Source organism: Aythya ferina, assembly GCF_964211825.1.
Source record: "Aythya ferina genome assembly, chromosome: 3".
Lineage (NCBI taxonomy): Eukaryota > Metazoa > Chordata > Aves > Anseriformes > Anatidae > Aythya > Aythya ferina.
This window is the reverse complement of record NC_140298.1, coordinates 66110815-66125793: the sequence shown is the minus strand read 5'-3', so window position 1 is coordinate 66125793 and position 14979 is coordinate 66110815. Positions and strand designations below refer to the sequence as shown.

Genomic DNA, 14979 nt, shown 5'->3' with positions numbered 1-14979 from the left:
CTATTGTAGAATGCCTTGTGTATTTCCCTATATTTCATTAAGATGTTTGCGAAGTTGATAATTAGAAAATCAGTTTAATTCCCCTTAGTTTCCTAGGTCATAGGTGATATACTTACTTCTCAGCTTCTGAGATAGATGTTTCACAATTATATTTTTATACTTAACCAAGTCTCCTAAGTTGTTATTTTCAGAAAAGACTAAATATATTTGCTGGAATTCCAGAACTGTAAGATAGCACCTCATGGGAAATATTTACGTCTAGGATGCTATTTTAGTCTCTCTCTCTCTCTCTCTTTTTTTTTTTTTTTAATCAAGTTTTTAGCTCTATAGAAGACATTTATTACTGCCTTGAAAATTATCATATAGCTCCTTATATAAGCAATGAAGACATCTATGGAGATTACAAGCATCCTATAGTTCCTGTAAAAAAAGTAGGATTTGCAGGTCATAAACATACCAAGTAAAAACATCAGTATTCAACATGAGGTTTTTTAGCCTGTAATCTTTGGTCAGTGTTTTTCTATTATTTGATAATACTCTAGGTTGCAAGAGAGGGACAGAAAGAGTGGGATACCAAATAAGTCTGGTACCATTTTACGTATTCCTCATCAGAATTTGATGAAGTGAAAGAACTTCTGACCAATTTCTTCCTTTGAAACCCCAGGCTCTGCATAGCTAAGCTTTTTACCTTTGCCACCTGCGGAAATCAAACCAGAGTCTTGTGATGAGTGATACCCAGCTGAGCTGGTTCCTTCTGTTTTAGAAGAATAGGAAGGAAAAAAGAAACCCAACCCTCTTCTGTACTGTAGTCTGTGTGCTTGTGTGCTGTTTTTTTTTTTTTTTTTTTTTTTTTTTTTTCTGGTTTGATAGTTGTTCCTTTTAGTGTATTGTGGAAAGAAATATTCATAAACAGCCTTGCATCCTATCCTTCACTAAACCAAGAATGGCATAGAGGTAAATCAGAGAACATGAACAAAACTGTGCAAGCACAAACTGCTTTTAACCGTGTTTCATCATTAGGAAAAAAAAAAAAAAAAAAAAAAAAAAAAAAAAAGAGAGAAAGAGAAAGGACAAGGAAGCCATCAGTATAGAGGAAATGCTAAAAAGTCTATATATTATTTTGAATTGCCTCAATAATGTATCATAATTGCAGAGACAACCTTGAAGAATGAATATGGGAGAATCATAAAGATATCCATGAATGAAAACCAGGAAGACCAATCAAAAAGCCAAGGCAAGTTCCTTTTATTTCTCCATTAACTATAGCCCAGGGAGGGTATTTGAACAAGAATAACATCACAAGAAATTTACAGAGGGTGGAACAAAATGAACATCCTTAGTAGCAGTTTTCTACTTATCTCAAATTCGTTTGAAAAAAATCTAACAATAGGTGGGCTTCAATGTGAGGCCATGCAACATGACAGTGCAATTAATTGCAGTAAATCTCAGGACTCACTGCAACAAAACATGCATATACACATCTTCCTCAAAAGGGACATACCACCTCAGTTCAAGGCAGTAAAACTGCACTGAGCAGTATTTATCACTATGGTTTCTTTATATTTATATTTATTTGATATTCTTTAACATATCATTGAATCGAGTGACAAGATATTGCAGAATGTTGTGTTATGGCAACTATAGAAAGTCTTGGGTAGTGTTATGAGACGTGAAGCTGAAGGCCAGGTGACTACCAGCTCTTGAAAATTATAATTGAAAAAATAATCTACCTTCAGAAATGCACTGTTCTAGCTTTTAATTGCTTTTAGGAAATAGAATATATAAACAAAACAAAACATGTGCAGAAGAAGTTATTTACTGAGAATTATGGCCAAGAGTATAAATATCAAGTATTAATATCAAGTTGACAAAGAACTCTTTAACTGTGTTTAACAGACTGTTTACCTTCTATTCTCTAAACACTTTGAACAACATAACACTTTTGTTTGTTTGTTTGTTTTATGTCAAGTTTTACTGTTTTAAAAAGATTAGACTGCATTTCTTTTTGCAATCGTCTATGTAAAGGTAATTTTAATATACCATATTGTATGTCAGGATACTTTAAAGGCTGAAATGAATGACAAGTGAGACCCAAAGGAGTAATTATGGGCATGCTAAAAAGAAAATGTTGACATGAAGATATGTATTAGGGTAGAGAAAGGAGATTCTGGAGAGAGAGAAGTACCAGACTTCCTGAAAAGAATTAGGGAGAAAAGGTAATCTGCTCATCATTGATAAACTGGCAAAGTAAGCAACATACAGAATTTCTCTAAAGGTGACATGAGATGTACTATCAAATTAGGACTTCTGGAGGAGAAATGAAAGGCTTGGATTGATTTGGATGATGGGGAAAGAGATGTGTGTGTTAGCTGCATTTTCAAAGAGAATCTAATGTCAAAACACCCAAAAGTCTTACCTTTTGCAAAAATATTGTGCAAAGTCTGCAGCCTCTTTACATCTGTCAGAGGATGGAAAAAAATCATTTGGAAAAGCAGTAGATTTTCACCCAAAATAAGTTAGATAGAACAGATTTTTTTTTTTTTTTTTTCACTCTTGCCAAATATAGTGTTACTTTCCAACAAACACATACATATGCAGTATGCTGAGGTATTTTGTTGCTTCTTTATAGATTTAGAAATATATTCTAATTCCTTATGTATTCTTTGAAATACAGGAATTTTTGTGTTGTGTTCAGTGTTAATGTTTAATTCAAGATTTGCATTCACATTCTCAAGTATTAAGCTTCTCTATAAAGTCATGCAGGTTTTGTCTGCATTAATGTTTAGGTTCAAACAGTGATCTAGTTTTGAAATAAAACTTCTGAATGTCTCCACTTCTAAAGGTTGCTTTGCTTCACAAAGTCCATTTGATGAAAGAACAGGGTTCATTTTGGAGAAATCAGGTGTGTGCTGTTAGTGATCCAGTCACAAACAGAAACACCAGAGACCACTCTCCTCTGAATAGCACTACACCATATGCATGGCTGGTTGGGATGATCAGTCCAGGGGACAAGATTAAACCTGGTATGAAGTAGAACTGCTGAAATGTGTACAAAAAATATAAGGACCTCATCATCACCTGCCGTGGCCCACTGATCTGTTCCTGTTGAGCAAAAATAACTTGCTAAGGCAGACATAGACACTGACCACTATATGAAGATAGCAGCTGTATTCAGATTAGAAACTGGGAGAGGTTGGGAAGGGGTGTGACCTGTGAACAGATACAGTTTTTTTTAATTTTTTTTTTAAATACGTATATATATATATAATATTTTATAATGTCAAATGCAACTGTAGACCTTTATATAAGCAAACAATTTTTTGGCTTATAAATTTTTAAATAAAGGTGTTTGAATGAGGGATCTTATCTGGAGCTGTTCTTACAATTCCAACCAAGATTCCAATTTACTATTCCAGCCAAGAAGAATGTACCTAATAACCTCATGGCTGGGGAATTAGATTTTTTGCATGTGATTCTCATAAAAGAGAGACTAGAATCTGGTTTACCATTTCCAAGCATTAAACCAGAGCCATCATAACTTCAAGACTGTCTCAGTTCTTGTCTATACTACAGCATTCAGAAGCACTTCTATCTTCCTATATCTGTATGTCTTTGTCGAACCTGTTAGTTAACTCCATGTTACTGTGAAATCTAGAGGAACACTAGGTTCCCGCTTGTGAAAGTTAATGTGAAGCAGCTTTTGGGATCTCATATGGTCAAATTTGTTTATAGTGTCAATTCTTTTAATTTATTTTTGAGGTAACAAGTTAATAAGAAAAAAACTCTGTACAGTTTCTCATCTATCATTTCAGGAAGAGCCTTCAATGGTAAATTTCCACAATCTTTTCTGTAAGGTTGAGTTCCCTCTCAGTATATCAGTGTCTCTTTTCTAAGCAACTACACAAAAGTGAACACACTTTAGTAAAGCTGAACCTCTTTCAATCCCTGCCAATCTGCAAAACCATAACGGCAAAGTGGTCCTCTTCCCTCACAGTTTTATACAAGGTGAAGTAACATCTGTTCTTAGGGAGATGTATTAAAGAACCCCTGCAGATGAGAATTGATATTTGGCCAAGCCGCTGGTTTGATTGTTTGGGTATTACACTCTGAATGCTTCTCTTGTTAAATATCAAAATGACCAACATTCTTGAAAAGCCTCAAGATCTTTAAGAGAGTGGAGACAGGCTGCATATATTTAGGATTGTTCCATAAGATATGGAGAAAGTGATCCTCTCTGTTCATGGAATTTGAGAGGGAAAATCACCAAAAAGCTAAACATCCACAAGAACAAAGGGTACTCTAAGACAGCAATGAGGAGAAAAGGAGGAGTATGAAACAACAATGTCTCAAGTAGTCACAGGGTTAGTTAGAAGAACTTGGGGCCAAAGGCTGCATTTAATACATATATTTTTGGATGAAATTTCCTGTTATTGTCTTGGAATCATTACAAATACCTATGAAGCCAAGAGCTGGATTTCAGTACTTTTGGTACCAATTAGCAACTTAGTATTTGCTACCTGTTTTCCTAGCTGTTTCCATTTTTTCAGGTTCTTTTATTCCCAGAGTGCAGAGTTATTGCCATTTTTGAGGGAATAATGTATCAGAGCTATGCCCCTTACTTCAGTGAAACTTCACAATGTTCCTTTTACTACTACATTTTCAATTCCAAATATGCCAGAGGAGTGCAGTTGCTGCAGTTATACCATTCTTACTACAAATCTACATAGATTTCATCTGTGTACATTTAAATCCAGGAGCACTTGAAACATAAGGTCTTCCATGTAAGCAATTTTTCCTTCTCTTTGTAAACTTCAGTTCATTTTCTGAGTATAGTTTGCCTAGTATTTCTCAGCTTCGTATTCCCAGTTAACTTTGAAACAAAAACAACCTTGTCATCCATCCAGAAATTCAAACACATTCTTAACCCTAACATCTCATCATATACTTCAGTAGAATATATTGCTTTACTTTCAAGAACTCTGATTGATATGGTTATTAGGTTCATGTAACTGTGCAAGAAAAACATTATATACTCAGGAAGAGAGATTCAATTGTCATCAGCAGTTCCATTTTTCTGGGCAGGCAGAAATTTTGAGATCAAATGTTGCATCTCTTCTCTTTGTCTCACAGCAGAAAGTATGACTTAGTAGCCCTTTCATTCTTCAGAAGTGAGTCGGTGCCTGAAACAAGAAGCAGCCATTGAATCTGAACTCCTACAAGAGGCTGCTGTGTACTGGAGCACTTGGCGTTCCACAGATTTCAAAAGCCATGGGGGGTGACAGTGATTACCTGATTTGATGGCCTCCACAAAACGAGTCATGGGACTTGTCTTAATTTTTTCCCTGGAGTTCAGTAAGAGTTGAAACACTCTCTGACTTGGATCATTTTCTTTTTGTAAACAAACAAATGAACAAAAGCCAAATACTAAAGTATTCTGTAGAAAACACGATTTTTTAATGAAGAATTTATTTTTTCAATTTTAACAGAGAATATTCAATTTCATGTTCAACCCATAGTGCATATTTAAATGTGACAAAGTGTAATAATTTTGTATCAGTTTAGAAGATAACAGGTAGCTGTACTGGGCTTCTGGACACTGAGACATCCTTTAAATTTCAGGAGAAGGATATTGCTAGAATTCCAGGAGGCTTGATCAATACTTGGGACAGTTGTCAATGTTGTCAATAGGGAGGAGAATAAACTAAAATAAAGGTGTGAGATGATGAAAAACAAAACAAAACAAAACAAAACAAAAAAACAAAACACCAAACCAAGTAGGGAAAAATGGAAGAAATTTGGGGTTTATAGCATTACAAGATAAAAGATTTCTGTTTCCTTTATTTATTCAGATGTTTTTAAAGAATTAAGTAGCTATCAAGGGATGTTCATTCAACATTTATCAATGCACCCATGTGTTGTCATGTCCTATAGACATACATGGACCAAATCTTGAAAGATATAAATAAGTCATAACTTGGAGATTGAGCTAATGTTTTCTCACAATTTCAGAAAGGTGAGACTCGGAGCTTATTTCTAATATGCCAGACCATATATTTATGAATGAGTGTGACAGATTTAACTAGAATGAAATAAATCTAGTGCTTTGTTGGAAAATGGTGATTTTTCCTACTAAAAGTTAATAAATACATAAATAATCAGTACCTAAATGGAAAAACAGTGATTTTTATTAGTTTTGATATGTTTTCTCCAGCAGACAATATTAACAGCAAACCATAATTTAATAATTAAATGTTGTACCTTTAATCTAGTAGCCAAATGGAACATTTCCTTTTCTTTGCATACTATAAAGAGGCATTCATTCACTGGCTTGCAGAATTAGCTATAAGCTCTAACTGGAAGGCAGGAAATCAATCAATAAACAAAATTTATTTTTCTTAGTGAATCTATTCATTGAAGTTATGTTGTTTTAAACTGCTCCTACCTTAGAAGTGTTAACCTAGGATGAAATTATTAGCCTAACATAGATACTGGTAACTCTAGGCTATGTATTTATTGGATGCAAATAAAGATGCACGTAAGTAGCCAATTATCTGAGGAAATGAACCATTAATGGATTAATGTAGTTGGAATACATTCTTTTATCAAGAGAGACATTCACTTAAAGTGGTACCGTATTTGCTTTACACATGACTTGTTGCATATCTAATGCAACATATTATCACATATTCCAAAACAGTGACATCCCAGAAGGAGTCAAACTTGAGAAAAAAGCCAGACAGAAATAGAAACAATCTCCTCTTTCCTCCTCAACCCACAAATATTTTGATGCATCATTTTCTTAAGCTCTATTCCAGAAAAAAGCCAGAGGTAAAAAAAAAAAACAACAACATTGCACCTGCAGCCAAGCTCAGTGTATTGTTTGCTAATCTTCCTTTACAGAAACAGTTAGTTTGTATCATGGGTTTTAGCAGTGCCATGATACATTTGCTGCATACAATGATTTGATAATGAGAAGCATTTCTCAGAGATTTTTTCCAACTATCTGTCATTTCCTATAACAAAAAGTACAAAGAAATGTATCGTCATTGAAAGGGCAAGTATTCCCCATGAAAAAATCCAAACCATTTCTCATCTTTTCTCCCTTTTTATGCCAGGGTTATTTTGAGGTGGAGAAGGAGAATAAAAGTATTTCTGTGAACATGATGGTAACCTTTGTCTGTTTTTTTTGGTACTAGAAAAATGCTCAAAATAGATTTGATTTAACACTGTGAAACATAGTAAAATTTTAATAGAGAAACTATGAGGAAATCAAAGTCTTTGACAAGTGCAATAGGAAAAAATACATAAAATTATCTTGACATGGATAAAATAAAAAAGGGAAGGGAAATGCAGATGACCATGGTTATTAGCCTGAAAGTGTGGAAAATGGATGCAGCTCTAAATACATAGCTTTTCTGTCTTTCAGAAACATCTGGAAAATATCAGAAACAACTTAAATAATATAGTTTTATGCAGAACTCTTTTGAACAGGTATTGGTAACTATAAAATACACTGTTATATTTATAACACACTTTTTACTACTGTATACATTGCATAGAATCTACATGAATTCTATTGGAATATTCATGGCGTAATAGGAATTGAAGAATATATGTCAAGATTAGGTAAGTTACTTTTTTTTTTTTTAATTATTATAATTATTTATTTATATTTCTATTTCTACATATGTGAGCATTAAATTCATTTCAAGACTAAATCCATATATCCTTTTAGTACCTTTTTATATACCCATGGAATCTAAGACATATATATGGAGTTGTCAAATATGAAGGCTTCCTGGAGCAACATCTGAAGGCCAGGTAAACGTGTAAAAAGACATCAAATGCTCACATTTTGGCAACTGATTTAAAAACTACTTTATTAAATGTAGGTGGCTTTATGTATCTCTATCTACATGTGTTCTAGGCATTTGAACTTCTCTTCCATTCAGTGGTGAACTAAGGCTTAACTGAGCTGTGCACACACAAGTAGCTGGATACCATCTGAGTTGTCTTACGGTGTCTGAGACTTACATTCAGGAGCAACAGGTATACCACAGGCCCCACAGCTGACCTGCACTGAAGTACTACAGCTCCCTTGCATCTGGAGACTGTTGGAGATCTCAAGCAACTCAAGATGTTTATATGTGGGCAAATGAACCAAAACTTAACCAGTTCTGTCAGTGGGAATCAAAGAACTCAGACGCTCTTGAGTTAACCAGCCTCTAGGATATGGACTTGACTACCTAAGCATAAACATGTAATGTCATGCATAGCTGAGTCTCCTGCCTAGCTTCTATTTGTCTTCTGTCCTTCCAAGTGAACATTTTAAAAACAAGACCTAAACTTTTGTCAGTACACTATATTTCTGAAGAACCTGTATAATGCTTCTTCACAAATAGATGTTTGGAAATTTGTTGCAAAACCCACAGAATTCATCCTTATATCACTTTTTGAAAAGACAATTTCATATCACAGAATGACAGAACTGATGGGATTGGAAGGGAAGATTGAAAGATCATCAGGTCCAACCCCCCTGCCAAAACAGGAAATATCAAGTTTGTTCAAGCATTTCTCAAAATCAAACCTTGCCCTGCTTAAGCAAACTTTTTGTAGCATGTGTGCTGAAAAGAAAAACAAAACAGACACAGCAGCTAAAAATTAGTGACAAAAAGTCCATAAAATTATATTAAAAAACTACAACAATCTGGACAGGTTTGGCTTGTGCCTGTTTTCAGAGTGGTTTCTTTCATAGGTCAGTAATGGTAACCTCTTAGTTGTAAACTTAAAAGGTTATGTTCAGTCATCCACAGTGTAGCATGAATTTACTTCCAAAGTGAATTATTTAGCTTGTGTATGGAGTTTCATTTAGGTCTTCCATACCTTTCCATGATCTGAGCTTTTTCAACTTTTCAGATTTTAAAGAGAGCAAGAGCAGAATAGAAGGAAGAACAATTATTTATTTTTTGTTTATTTTTGTTCTAACACTGTTAAACAAACCACCACTAAAACCAAGGTTTTCAGAGAAAATGCTATCTATAGCTATCTACATCAGGAAACCTCATTCAAATTCTGTTGCCTGAAACACTGGTCCCAGCTGACCTTGTGTGACATGTACGGCTATCTATATGACAAGTAACAATTGTTTGGAAGGTTTTTGGTGGAGACACATGGGACAAAAAATGATGATCATAAAAAAATAAAAAAATAAAAAAATCCACAGTATCCTTATACTGCAAGTAAAACCAAATCTGGTCATATATACTCAAGACGAACTTGGCTAATTAATTTGTTACATTCATGGTATCACAGTAGGTAGAATTGACTGAAAACTGACTGAAAACAGTTTGGTCCAACACAGCTCTGAACACCTATGGTGAATCTTCATGCCCAGGTTTCTTAAAGAAGTTGGTGTGGAGTGGGTGGGAGCCCAAGGTAAAGGAGGAATATTGGTATCCATGCTGACAGTCATTTTAATTCCCAGTAAACTCATGCTGTCCAGGAAACAGGGTATCTTCCTTGTCATCTTCTATGCATGAAAACTGATGCTGAATGTGCCAGTGCTTCTGCAACAAGCATTTTACTGACATATTGAAATACAGACATAGATATTCAAATTTAGAAAGCATTATCCAAGCTCAGAATGAATGCCATTTATATATATCATTTTGGGACACATATTCTTTGATCTAAGTTTGGGATTGATTTTCTATCAATCACATTAATCACTGGCTTTCTATATCAAAAATCTAAATCTATATCATTTATTGTAGATATATTCAATATTCAAAAATTTTATTTAGAGGAGTAAGTTTTGAAGAGGTATCACATTTTTATGACTCTGAGATAAAAAAGAAGTTGATATATTTTATAAATGACATGTGATTGCTTTCCAGGGAAAATTACTTTACAGTTTAATTTTTTTCCTGACATTTTCCCCAATAAATAATCAGCCATTTTCCTACAAGACAACACATAGTCTGAACCCTGAGCCTGGAGGTTAAGGCACCATCCATTTATCTCTGTCCACATAATGTGAATTATTGGTTACTTACTTTTCATTGTAAATATGTTACTGGAAAATTATATTCCAAGACATGTTTGATGTATTTTACTTAATCTCTGTTCACATTTGATTTGCTAAATTCCATGCAGGGTGTTTCACCTTACTCTATTGATAAAGTATAAGCATCAGATTTTATTGAAAAGGTACTGTAGCTCAACATGGCTGTTGCTCTTGACATTTAAACACATCCCAGCTCTATATTGCAGCAAAGTACAGAACTTGTGAAAAGAAGAATGCACTTTCAGCAAGTTACACAGTTCCAGCTACAGGACCGTTTTACTGTCTGTTGAATAATTAGTAACATGAATGCGGACAGAATATACAGTAACTTGCCTGACTTTGGGGTAGAAAAGAAAAAAAGATTAGAATGACAAATAGTCAGACTCCAGGGTCAAATGCTTTGCCAGTAGTTGCATATGTTTATGCCAAAATACATAAAGAAATGTCACTTCAGCACATGAATGATGACAAACACTCCAAGTGGGACTGCAGTTCATCAATCATTTCAAACACGCAGATTGGGTTTACCTATATAAACAAAAGCAATAAAACTACTCAAAGCCTCACCTTAAACTATTCAGGCATGACATAAACACTGTTACTGCACAGTCAATCCCCGTTTTACTTGAGAGGCAGTCAGAAAGCAAGCGACAAACTGATTTATTAAGATTAATAAAGCATGTCCTTAATAAAAGTAAAGCCAGGTAATATTTTGCATAACCATAGAAATCTTGTTTGGAGCTAGAACAGACCAGGAAGCACAAGGAGCAGGAAAAATGATCAAGAAATCTTTTTGCACAGCTTTTTTAGCATTACCAAGGTAATTTGAAGAAGTTTTCATCATTTGAAGAGGTTCAGGGCACAGAGTCTTTATACAGACCCAAAGTTCAAGTTTTAGAAAAGAAAAAATATATGTTATTTTGAAAAACAAAACAAAAACAAAAACAAAAACAAAACAAAACAAACAAACAAAAAAAAACCACAAACACAGCAACCCAAGCCAAAAGAACAACAACAGTGAAAAACACAATCAACCAAATAACAACATAAGGTGACTTAGAGGAAGGACTCTAAGTCAGAAAACAGTCTAACAGTCTAGGTCCTCTCTGGCTTGGTCCCCTGGGTCTCATCAAAACCCCACTGAAGTCATTGGGAATCTTTCTGTTGACTTCAATGAGATTTGGAGAAAACCCCCTGCGAGGGAAATTTAATTGAATTCCTTAGTATTGATCTCTTCACTTCAGTTGCTCATTTAGACTTTTTCTTAAATGTGCACCTGTTTTTCTGAGGGAAAGGGAAGGGAAGGGAAGGGAAGGGAAGGGAAGGGAAGGGAAGGGAAGGGAAGGGAAGGGAAGGGAAGGGAAGGGAAGGGAAGGGAAGGGAAGGGAAGGGAAGGGAAGGGAAGGGAAGGGAAGGGAAGGGAAGGGAAGGGAAGGGAAGGGAAGGGAAGGGAAGGGAAGGGAAGGGAAGGGAAGGGAAGGGAAGGGCTCTAAATTTAAAGTTATTCCAGCAGTGTTTTAGAGCTACATTCATGATAGATTCCTAAAGTGTTATAAATATCTAATTAATACCTCTAGGGCAGAATAGGTTAAAGAATTTATTCAAGTGCTATTTTGTAATCCCTACAGACACAAGAAAGTGAACTGTCACATTTTCTCACATATTCACCATCTTTTATCTATCTGCATTTCACTATCTCTTTATTTAATTAGCATGTGGCAGAATGCTAGATTTAAACTAAGCTTTTCTAATTCTTTCTTTCTAGCCAGTAACTGAAGTGTTACATGATCTTGCACACAAACTATTTCCTTATTCTAATCTAGGCAGAATTAGGAAATAATCAAAGCAGGCTACATTATATGTAGAGGGGTCTCCTTGGTTCAGGAGATATTGACACAGGAGCTTTCTAGCTACCCACCCTAACACAAGCCAAGTATTCATCACTTACTAGAGACTAACCAACTATATCATAAACAGAGGAAGAGAAGTCAATCTAACTCAGATTTGAAAAAATTTAATTGATGCTCTGGACCTTCAAAGCTAAGGAAAAGGAGAATGATTTCAAATCTTTTGTTCTGTCATTTACTCTCTTTTTTTTCCTACCTGTATCCCTTCTTGAAACTTCCTCACCCAGGATAGCTTGTCGTCTCCATCTCACATACAATAACTGTCTCTTTATCCCCACCTTACTCCTCACTTCTGAACACTCAGACCTCTGTTGCTTCTCCAGCACAAATCCATCAGAGTTCATCACCTTGGGTGTTGTGCCATGCATGTTCCTGGACTGTTTTATGGCAGTATGCCACTGCCTGGAAAATAATACACAAGGCAAGAGCTGATATGCTGACAGGTTCCCACCCTCAATTTGTGAGTCGAAGAGACTTTGCTTAAAGGAGCAAGTTCACTGTAGTCTCTAAAAGATTTCTCATTAGTTCTGATATACTCAAGATTTCACTTCTAAATGTTAAGATTTCTTTAAGCCAATGAAATGTGCCATTTTTCATTTTTTGACATCTACCCATTACTACTACTCAAACTGCTGGCAAGCTATAGAGTACAGTACATCTTTAACATTCTTCGTTGCAAATGACAGACAGTGGAATTTATTTTTAAAGTTATGAAAAGAATAATAACCCTTTCTGAATCCTGGAGAATCTTGCTAATCATTGGTCAATATTTATAAACATTCCACAGTGAAGGTATTGTGTCACCTCACAAGATACTTTTCTCCACTATAATGACTTGAAAAGAGTAGTACAATGCTCTGGCATTCAAATAAATAAATAAATAAATAATTCTCAGCATTTTTCATTGATCAGTGAGATACAACAATGTCAAACCTCTGAGGAATGCAAGGTGCACGCTTATTTCACAAAAGGGAAGATTTGGAGGATCTAGTGTTTAAGATCACAAAGTGGGTGTAAACTGTTGGATTGTTTGGAAAGGAAGACACTTCACAGACATTTTCTTCAGCTGCTGTACTCACCTTCCTTTCCCATCAGTTAGAATCAGAATTCTGTCACAAGTATCCAAGTATGACTGTGTTCAATTTAAGTATTCACTAACAGTGAATACCTGTATTCACTAACAGTGGTGAGAGTTATGAATGCAGAGAGAAAAAAGAGGTTTAAGTCATTGCCTGCCACCAGTACCTCAAAGAGAATTTTACCTTTCTATTTAAACTTCATTTATTCACTGCTTTTAAATTTGATATATCTAACTAAATAGAAAACTATAGTCCATACTCTAGGGAATGATAGCCAGTGTGATGTATCAGGATAACAGTGTCTTTAACCCAAAGACCTCTGCTTTTTTTTTTTTTTTTTCCCAGCTTCAGACTTGAAACAGGAATTTTGTGTTTCTTTCAAAAAATGCCAGAATATGAAACAAAATTTGTATTTTTTCTGCTCTGCTGAGATTTGAAATACACTAAATATACCAAAGAGCAGAGAATTAATACCAATGGAGCTTCTGCATGGGGCTTCTGCATAAAATGTAGCTATACTCTAGGAAGAATTTTTATGAAGCCTACTGAATGAGCATTGCTTAATTGACGGTATATATAGATTAATACTGTATGAGAAACACTATTTACTATGTGGAATTCATTGTGTCTAAATTAATAGAATTAATTTTGACCTTACTTTGTTGTTTACTGGAGTTTTGGTACTGTGAATTAATCCATAGAATTGTATGATAAAATAACTAAATCAACATTCTGGTGGAATTAGATCTGAAGTTTAGATTCATCAAGCTGACAAAATGACTGTTCCAGTATTACCAAAGAATTTCCTGGACTTTTATCAGCTTAAGAAAGTCTTCATTGGCTACATGATTGTATTTGTTGTTTACAGCAAGCTTTTTGCAATAATGGGTATAACATGAAAAACAGTTGTACCTTTGAGAGAACTAGCTAAATCTTTTTAAATTTCTGTGACAGATGCGAGAGTATTTGTGCCTTAGAGATAAGAATGGAACAAATACATAATATTTTGCTTTAAAGTAAGAGAAACCACCTTTCTTGTTGAAGTAGTAATGAGAACAACTAAGCTTGCATTTATATATTAATTGAAATGTACCTAGCAGAGATGTGTTTGTGCTCAGATACTCCTGAACATAAGCATATTTTTCAAAATGCTTTCTGAATTAATCTTGGAAAAAGACATGATTCAGGCAATAACATGTAAGTTTAATATTAACCCAGGGATAGACCATGAGGTAAAATTTAGAGCGGTTAGAGTATGTAAAGTATACAGGTAAAATACTGCTTTAATGGTAAGACACTGTGCATTTAGAATGGAAAGAATCTGTTTCCAGTTCTGGAAAGAGATTTCTAATACCACTTTTTTGGTAATGTTTTCATCTGTCCATAGCAAGATTATAAGAATTGCTAAATATTTAGGATTATTAGAAAGCATGCTAAATTAAAAATAATAATTTAAAAAGTGATAAATATATCTTAATCTGCTTGTGAAAAACATACAGTATTTCTTATTGTAACTTTAATTGGTATCATGGGAATGGTTAGAATGATGAATACATCTAAAAAACGTGTGTAACTTACAGCATATAATTGATCAATCTATCTATCTACCTACCTATCTATTTATCTAAAAGCTAATTTTATCCTAGATAAATGTCAGCAGTAGTTAAGGAGACTTTTACAATTGTAAATTGGCAAGTTTTAGAGTTTTTGGTTATTCTTAAGGCAGAGAAATGAATGTGAGAGTCAGCATTACAGATTGAGACCTGTGTTTCCTACCAAAGCAATATTTGAAAATTGTTTTCTCTCATTTCAAAAAGGTACAAAATAAGGCAGGAAAAAAAAAAAGCTGTAAAGCTGTATGAGACTGGCAAAAAGCAGAAGGAAAGAAAACCACCACAATTAGTTTGAACAAATCAAACCAGATTTC

The 14979-nt window shown here is 34.5% G+C and overlaps 1 long non-coding RNA gene across 1 annotated transcript; it reads left to right on the top strand.

The window, feature by feature from the left end:
* Nucleotides 1-845: 845 nt before the first annotated feature.
* Nucleotides 846-9260, top strand: LOC311434937. The gene is made up of 5 exons (XR_014691843.1): nt 846-954; nt 1154-1234; nt 7560-7626; nt 7736-7821; nt 7928-9260. It is a non-coding gene; the product is annotated as an uncharacterized lncRNA (long non-coding RNA).
* The last annotated feature ends 5719 nt before the right edge of the window (nt 9261-14979 follow it).